This window comes from Psammomys obesus, unplaced genomic scaffold (genome assembly GCF_907164565.1).
Source record: "Psammomys obesus unplaced genomic scaffold, mPsaObe1.curated_primary_1811, whole genome shotgun sequence".
Taxonomy (NCBI): domain Eukaryota; kingdom Metazoa; phylum Chordata; class Mammalia; order Rodentia; family Muridae; genus Psammomys; species Psammomys obesus.
Genome location: NW_026585644.1, coordinates 43,253,215 through 43,262,445, shown reverse-complemented (window position 1 = coordinate 43,262,445; position 9,231 = coordinate 43,253,215).

The window sequence follows — 9,231 nt, the reverse complement described above, 5'->3', positions numbered from 1 at the left end:
TGAGACAACCTGGTGTCACTGATTGTCACCAGCTGTATCTAGACTTTAAAATCTGTTATTAATATCGGAACTGGATGTTGCTCATTAACCAAACACAGCTTATTAATTATTTACAGGTATGTGGCGATGATCACAGTTGGGTCCCCAGAGACACTGCCGTGGTGGCAAAGGGTATGCCGCCTTTTTTTATTTTTTTTTCAAAGAAGGTACTAGACTGAGAGAGAGGGCCCACCAGATGCAAAAGGAAAAGGGCACGGCAGAATACAAACTGTCTGCTAAAGTCCAATATACTGTCCTGTTTAAGAGCTCACAAGAAAGAGAAGGTCTAAACTTCCGGGGAAAGAATGTCGTTAACGTCAGTAGAAACCCAAGCCTTTGACTGCAACGTTAGAGATGAAGTCTCATGCAGGGAGTCCTCTGACTCCTCAGTTGAGTCTGAGGGCACCTATTTGGCAGTATGTCTTCTAGTCTCCTTGGAGCTGGTCAGTTTTAAGTTTCCACTCTCTCCGAGTATCCTCTGTATATTCTACATAATGTAAGCATCGCTTTTAAACATCACTGTTAAAGGGTACATGAGCAAAGCTACAGGTCGGCAAATCATGGCGGGCTCCCTCCAGAGTGACCACGGAGCTCAAAAGCAGGGTCCCTGGTGATCCTATCCAAGCTGAGCTTTGGAATGATTACCTGCCAGAAGCCTTACAAGAAGGCTGAAGTTTCAGTACTTGGAGTTCATCTCTCCAGAAGAGTGGTGTTGGCTTTGACTTTTCACCAAACCTACTTTATTTAGGGTTCATAGACACCTTCACCACCCTTCCAATGCCCCTGCCCCCCACCTTAGATAGGAGATTAGTAGGGAAAATGGCTGTAGACCTCTTTTATCTACTTCCTGCTGATAAGGGTTGATGGGTCCTTAGGGGATTACCAAACTCAGTCATCAGGACACCAGCAGTCCAGTCCAAAGGTCAACACCAAGCAGCACCACAAAGTCAGGGAAAGTCGCAAGCCTCATTTGGATTGCCACGAGGAGAAGTTCTCTGGAATGTTTCTCTCTGCGAACAAGAACCCAAGCACAAAGATCAGCGCATCGATGTCAATCCAAAAATCAATGCCTCACTGTGCATGGACCTCTAAGTATCTCCTCTCCTCAGAGTCCACCCACGGATGCTCTCAGCTGGCCAAAGTCATGCCCCTCACATGAGAGAGCTCACAGCAAAACAGCACGTGCCCGGATTGCAGCAAAACATCAAAGGACAAAACCGAGTCTTCAAAGAAACCAGAAACTTCTACTTCAGAGTGGTCTGAGCATGAGTTGGCTGGGAGAGTTTCCAAGAGGCAAAGAGGATCCTGGGAGGAATGGAAGGTATACTCCAGCTTTGGAACATTGCATACACATGAGCACCACATACATGTGATCACTCCACACGTGTGAGCACAGCATATGTACACATGTACACATATACCATCTATTACCATGTCAGGATACTAATGGACATTTGCGGAGAAATATACACAAACCATGGACCCACTCATCTGGTCAAAAACTTCTCATGTTTGGCTACACAGATTACAGAAGACACATATGGTCATTTATGGGAAATCCTTAAAATACAAAGAAGAAAACAACCCCGTCCTCAAAGGAAACATTTACAGTTTTATGCTTGGCAGGTATGTAAGCACTGGAGTCCTACTCAGCATAGTGTTTTATGGGTGTGCCCCTTGTCTGTTTTAAGAATGCACGCAAATGCTTTCCCACATTCCCATATATCCAGCTGGACAATCCAGATGAGTACATTTACTCATCGGTTAGCTTAAAGATAAAAATGATTCTATCTCTAGTTATGTTGAAGGAGTCCTAATCTAGGGGCCTGACCCTGGGGGTTCCGATGTCAGGAATAGTCACTCATTGCAAACAGAAGCAATGGGGAAAAGGCGGGAAAGAATTTTAATCAACAGAGCTACGTGGGGAAGATGAATGCAATGGAATAAGATGAAGCACCTCTGCCCATCTTTCTGATTTTGACAAAATAGTTCCAATTGTAAAATAGTGATAGGTATTCAATGGCCCATTTCAGGATTTTGTTTTTTTCTTCCTTTGCATCTGTTACATACTCGGTCACATGGCCACAGAGTCACAGTACACCATCTTTCACTTCTTAAATTTTTGTTGGTGTGTGTCAGTGTGTATGTTTCTAGAGTATGCGTGAATGTACTCACATGTGAGTGTGTGTGCACGTGTGTGTATGTGTGTGTGTGTAGGTCAGAGGTCAGTGTTGCTGTCTTCCATGATTGTTTTCTGCATTATATATATGTATATGCAAATATATATAATATATATCAATGTATATATATACTTGATACAGGGTGATGTATTCTCTCACTGAGCTGAGAACTCACTGATTGGCTAGATTGTCTAGCCAGGGAGTTCCAGCCCCCACCTGTCTCTGCACCCTCCAGTGATAGGTTATGTCTGCATGCCACCATACCCAGCTGTAAGTGGAGTCCGTGCTTAGGTCCTTACGCTTATGTGGCAAACACTTTACTGACTGAACCATCTCTTCAGCCCTAATACAAAATCTTTTGCTTTTCAAATGTATTGTTATTTTAAAATTATGTGCACATCTGTGTGGGGGATGTGTGAGCTGCTTTGGGGAAGAGGGCATTGGATGCCCTGGAGCTAGAGTTACAGGCTTTAGTGAATGGACCTATGAAGGTTCTGAGGACTCAGCATGGCTCCTCTGCAAGAGCAGTGAGGGTTCTCAACCACTGAGCCATCTCTTTAGCTGCCACCATCTTTTTCTTGATCTTTGATTTATAGCTACTTACAAGGTTCTCCTACAGAGCTTTCTGATAGTATAGACCTAGGATTTTCCAAACACCCTGTGTCTTTATAACATAGCTTGCGTTTCTTACTATCTGGTCCTGTGGAATTTTAAATTTCTCTGCCCCACCCCCCAAAATGGCTTATGCCCAAGAGTAATCCAAGAGAACACAAATGACAAAACAAAACAAATCAAAAACAAAACAACCCAAGAAACTGACTGTTAAAAATTAAAAATAGATGATACAGGGGGACAACCAGTATTCTCTGAGAGAGGTTTATTAGGAGGGATATGGAGGATGTGGGTAGCAGGGCATGGTGGGGAAAGAGAGGGAAAGGAGGGATGGGGCACCCCAGAGAAAGAGAAAGAGAAGAGTGTAAGAGAGAAGAGAGAGAGAGAGAGGGCAAGAGAGGGACCACGTGTCGGGGTGGACCCTTCAAGTCGGAAGGTAACCACGCCCTCCAGGTGTGGTCACCTGGGTGGCTGACGACACATAATAGGTTGCTAGGCAACCCAGAAGCAGGTTGTGTTCCAAAATACTAACACTGACTACAATTCCTACAAAATTTCAAATTTTTATCTTTATTTTTAAAAAGAGCCTAGAATAGCCACAAGTCTAGAATAGCCACAAAGAACTCAGACAACAAGATGCAAAGAGAACAAAGTGCAATGTCAGAAGAAAATTCAACAGGTGTATTATGCTGACGTCCTATGAGTTCAAACACTCATTTCTCTGCTTCACCAGTTAGTAGGAAGTAGATGATGCCAGCCAAAGTGGAAAGATAAGAAAACATCTCCAGAGTAAAAGTAATCCTAGCAGCTTCATGGGTCAGCTCAGTCTTTCCATCCAGTGCCAACTTTCAGCAAGTGGCCAATGCCCAAAGACCTGGGCTTTTTTTCTACTTGCCTTGACAGAGTAGTGCTGGAGTTTGGGAGCAAAAACTGCAGCTCCAAGAGGAGAGCCTCAACAGACTAGGCTTGGCCTGCAGTTCCTATTGAGAGACCAAAAGATTAAAAATCAGCTATTAATTAAGGCCTGAAGTAGGTGGGTGGAGAAGTCCAGGAATGCCCTGATGAGAAGGACCGCCTTACTGCATTCTTTCCCCACTCATTAGAGATACAGTTGCTAGGAAACTGGCCCATCCCCCTAGGGAGGGACACCAGGTCATTATGGTCTGGGGATCTTCCTATAGCCAATCAATTTAAAATGTAGCATTTTGACCAATGGATGCTTGCCAGGCAGGATCGCCCCTGCCTTGGGCATGCTGGGATGGACCAGAATCTTTAAATCACCCAACTAACCTGGGCGCGGGGCCCTCGGCTCCCACCGCTTTGGCGATGGGTGGTGTTGGCCCAAGCTGCAGCTTGTAATTTGTAATAAAAAGAACCTCATGTATTTACAGCGGAGTCTGTTTATTCCTGGTCTTTTGGGGTTAGTGAACTGGGCAGAACACTATGTGCCAAATAAAAGGATGAAGAGTGATGAGAGGCAGTGAGAGGAGATGTAGACAATGTGGCCACATTCAGAAAAACAGATAAAGGGGTTCAGCGACCTCTCCCCCCAGTTTATTTACAAAACGAACAGGATTACTAAGGCTTTTATAGGAAGAGGAAACAGGAGGGGTTTGGTACATGCTCGGTGGACAGAGAGGTGATGGAGGTGGGACCAAGTTCTGGCTGGTCATTACCTCTTTTTTAGTACTACAGGACCTCGTCATCACTTGAAGAAAACAATTTTGCCCCCACAAAATGATCCCGTTTGCTGAAGGGTCGGTCTCACCTTCACAGGTAATTGCCCTTATTTGGAGGGTGGTCTGTCCTGCAGGCTGCTGTTGTTTGACAAGCCCCCTTGTCATGAAGATGCTAATTGACTGGTTCTGTAATCCCCGGGATCCAAGGTAACTTCAGGAGTGATGACTCAAGAAGAAGATTAAAAAAAAAATCTGGAAAGTAACAAAGTAGAGTTGGTCAGGCCACTGTCCAGGGCCCTCTTTCAGTTGGGCGGTAGAATGCCGGAGTCCTGGGACCCCGTATGAGCTATACAAATATAAGTGCAGAAAACTATCACCACCTAAAGATTAAAAATGTGTGTGTTTACTGACTTCATTAGGGAAAGTACTTTTGAAAAATAATTTCAAGAAATTTTCTTAGATTTCTGTTTTCTCTCCCGACTCTCCCTGAGGTATTTGCAGCCTGTCTAAATCACACCTAGTGTTTTTCCCTCAGGCCTTTTCTCTTCCTTTCAGTCACATTGGCTTGCTGTTTCTACGAAATGCTAAGTAGCTTTGCCCTTTCTTCTTGCTCTAGCTCCAAATATCTCAGAGCCACAGCCTGTGTGGCAACCCATATCTTAGGAGAGAAGAATGCCTCACAGACACCTTGGTCCCCTGGTGCAGATGGCCATCCAGTTAAAGCCATCTCAGATGAAGGGAGGCCTTCTTCATCCCTGATGGAACCATGTGAGCAGCGGGCATCACTGAAAAAGCACAGGACCTTTCTACTCTAGGATTCTATCTCACTTTTTCTTCTCGTTCTCTTTTCTTGAGACAAAGCTAGGAAGAAAAAGGATGTGCTATTGTTCAAGCCCAGAGGAAATGAGACAAGGATTCGATGGAAACAATGACCACAGAAGATAAGTGTTAGCGACATTCTGATGGTCCTTCCCTGTTCTCATATTCATCATCTTGTTTGTTCCTCACAACAGCCTGAGGAGAAGTAGTCAGCAGACGTAGTGCCTACCCAGAAAGCAACGGCTGGTCTGCACCAGTCCCAGTGCTACGCTGGGCCAATGGACTGGTTGCTGATGTAAGCACACCCCCTGCTCAGAACCGGTCAAGTCTGAGCTGTCTTTGGTTTCTCCTTCTAAGATAATCGGGTTGGGTTTTTTACAAGCTTTTAATTCTATTGCACCTCCCTTTTTCCTTCTTCGTAAAATGAAGATAGCAATTTTATTATTGTAGAGTGATCGTAAGGATTAAACAAGAGTCTCTTACATGTAAATCGCCCTGCATGCCACTGGCATGCAGCAGGAACTCCACAAGTGTTCATTTGGAGAGGAGTCCCTGTGCTGTAATCACATCCCAGAAAATAAAACCTTCAGTGCCACCCCAGACCTAACTCTTTAGGCACCAAAGAGATGCAACCTTTCAATTCCAGGACTGCTGGTGAAAGCTCAGCATCCCTGACCCTATATGAACTTTCAGAGCCTCCAGAACACTGGGCTGATGAACTCAATGAATAAGGCAGAAAACAGAGCAAAGGAGAAAGAAGGAGAGAGCCTCGCACAGGCAGGCAACCCCTCCCTCCTTCCACTTCTTTAAAGTGCTTATTGTGGAACAGCTTAGCCATTACAACACGATCCAGAGAAGAGAATGAGAGATTCCCATTTTGACATTTGGGTAGACATCTTTTCCTACCCTTCTCTATGCTAAAATACAGACATATAACTAGTGATGGAAACGTGGGTTTTACTCTCTGTGCTGCTTTGAAAGCTGCATTCTCTTTTGCTGTACCTCATTATAGCCCAACCTCTCTCTTCTCTGTGATGACCCACTCTCAAGGGAGTGAACAGTCCTACAAGAATGATGTTAATTCTTTCCGAGGACAATGTTCCGGTGATCTAGTTAACCACGCAGGGCAGTACTTCTTAATTCTGCCTCACGGAGGCCCCAGCTATCAACACAAACCTTTGCGAGACATACTTGTAACCTATCCAGACCCACAGATAAAAACTACCCAAGAAACAAGATGAGCACATGGCAGTGGATGCCAGGTAATGAGAGAGAGAGGGGACAGATAGCAATGGTAGATGAAGGACACTTCTTTAGAAAGGAAGGACAAGAGGCAGAGTATGTGACAAAGGCAGCAGTGAAAAGGCCAGGAGAGAACATTCTAGATGAAACAGCAGCAAGCCCAGTGGAGGTGAGAAAGCATGGTGGTGACGGGGGGCATGGGGCATGGGAAGGGGACCCAAGAGTACCTGCTTCCCTGTGAAGCAGGTCACAGTGAAGAGCACAGGGTCCTGGTGACAGCGGCCAAAGTCAGAGAGTTGAACTTTCCTACAAACCCCGGGGGGAACTTATTGTTGAGTTCCGAGCAACATGGCTGAAGTTTCATTTGTAAAAGGCTTCTTGTGGAAATGAAATCATAGAGGAATATAAACAACCAGTTGGAGAATGGTCTCATTTTTTTTATATTAAATCATACAGAACTCTAATAACCCAATGAGGTACTCCTAAAAAAATCCATCCCAGAGGTATGTGTATAATGGAGTGCAGAAATCTCCCTCCCAAAGCAGAGGTGAATTACTTGTCAAGATCTCTGAACATTGCACTCTCATTGTGAAAGTCCCTCTTCTTAAAGAAAAAAAAATCGGGCTCTATTAAAGTTTTTTTTTGTTTTGTTTTGTTTTGTTTTTTAAGAAAAATCAGATTCGTGCTTCTGAAAAAAAAAAGTTTGGCACAGGTTCTAAACAAACACAGTAAAACCATATTCTTTAATCTTCTTAGATTTATAAATGAGCTGTTTGTGTTACTTAAGGAACAGCCAGCTTATTTTCTTGATTTTAAGTGAGTTTCTGAAACGTATCACATGCCACAGAGGAACGGTGGAAATTAGGAACTGTTACTGCTCTCACAAGGCCAACATAGCAGCCTGATCTTCCTTCCCCACTTACTGCTAATAAACGGCTGACACCTAAGATCTCCTTGTGCCGTGGATGAACATATAGTTCCTGCAGAGCCAAGCCCTTGCTTAATGATTAATGCCGTGGCTGGCTCAGGGTCTGTACCACCAGTGACATGATTTGAGAGTGGTCTATCTGCACACGTGTGTTCTTTCCTTCAAGGAAGAATAGCATGGGGGGGGGGGTGCGAGCCGATCTGGAATTGCTTTCAGCCAGCACACATTTGACTAAATATATAGAAATGGAGCCATTCCCTTTCCACGTTGTTGTTTCTCTGACAGAACCATGGGTGGCAGAATTTTTGCATGCAAGCAGACAGAATTCACTTGTTCCATAGAGTCTCTTGATATTTAATTCACTCTATGTCTACCTGCAGACTCTACATGGATTCTGGTAGTGAATTTTCAAGGCTAAATATTCCAGCAGTCGGAGCCTTTATAAGACTTGGTTCTGTGTCACTGTGACTTTCTGAGATAAATGTTCTCCTCTTCTATATTTAGGTTAAAGATCTCTATGGAGGTTAGAAGCCCCAAGTGCTATCTCTAGAAGCCCACAGACTTGGAGAAATCACCTCTCCTGTGTCACCAATATACACCTTGGCAGCCTTCCATTACCACAGGTACTTGTGAAATTCTGCAAACAAAGCTAATTTCCTGGCACTGGTAAGACAGACATTTATCTACTTCAGGTGAAGGGGCACTTCCCCAGGCTACCTGTCAGTCACTGTAGAAATTGTTGTGGGAGATTCTAAGATCAGATAACTAGAAACCTTCCAGGCATGGGGAAAGGGGCCCTTTCTCCCCCTGGGGAAAAAAAAAATGCTTCTCAGCACAAATTTCCCTTTCAGATCAGAATGGTCTCCTCTCTGACGCTCCCAAACTTGTTCTGGTGTTTCAGTCTCTCTGGTCCACTCACACTGCCAGCGTTCTGCCCACTCAAGCCAGTGCACGTTCTCCACAGGACCTGGCCAACTCCAGCTTCCCTCTGCCACTGCCTTTCCCACTCAATTCCCTGACACCCCAAAGCCAGCTTTGCCCACATTCGTTAGCATTTCTGAAATGCTTTGTGAAAGACAACCAAAGCTCTGCTCCTTTAAGCCTGAACTGTAGAAGAAGTAGAGAGAGCTTCTGCCTGCTGGGACCTGAGGGTCCCAGACCACATGGCACTCTGTGCCCCTCCCCCTCATGGTGGCAGTCTGCTTTACCTGCTTCATATCGTCAACGTTTATTTATCCCAGCTGTTCTCAACCTGTGGGTCTCGACCTCTGGGGGCTAAAGGACCCTTTCACAGGGGTTGTATATCAGATATCCCACATATCAGATATTACATTACGATTCATAACAGTGGCAAAGTTACAGTTATAAAGTAGCAACGAGATAGTGTTATCGCTGGGAGTCACCACAACAGGAGAAACTGTCTTAAAGTGTCACAACATTAAGAAGGTTGAGAATGACTCAACTTCACATTTTTCCCCCTCTGCCTTCACTAGCCTCTCCTCCTTTTCACTTTCTGAAGATGTTCTGTAATGCTGATTAAAAAAAACGCTGATTTTTAGACAGCACATACATTGCATTCTCAATTTAGTCACAGGGTCCCCCCATTCCCCAGTATGTAACCCTTGAACTCCCCTGTGCCTTGTGTGTGAAAAACACACAAGCCTTCGTTCTCTTGGTCCCTCACAGGGACAACCACATACACTTATTTTTTCTGTAAATACCAATTATTAGT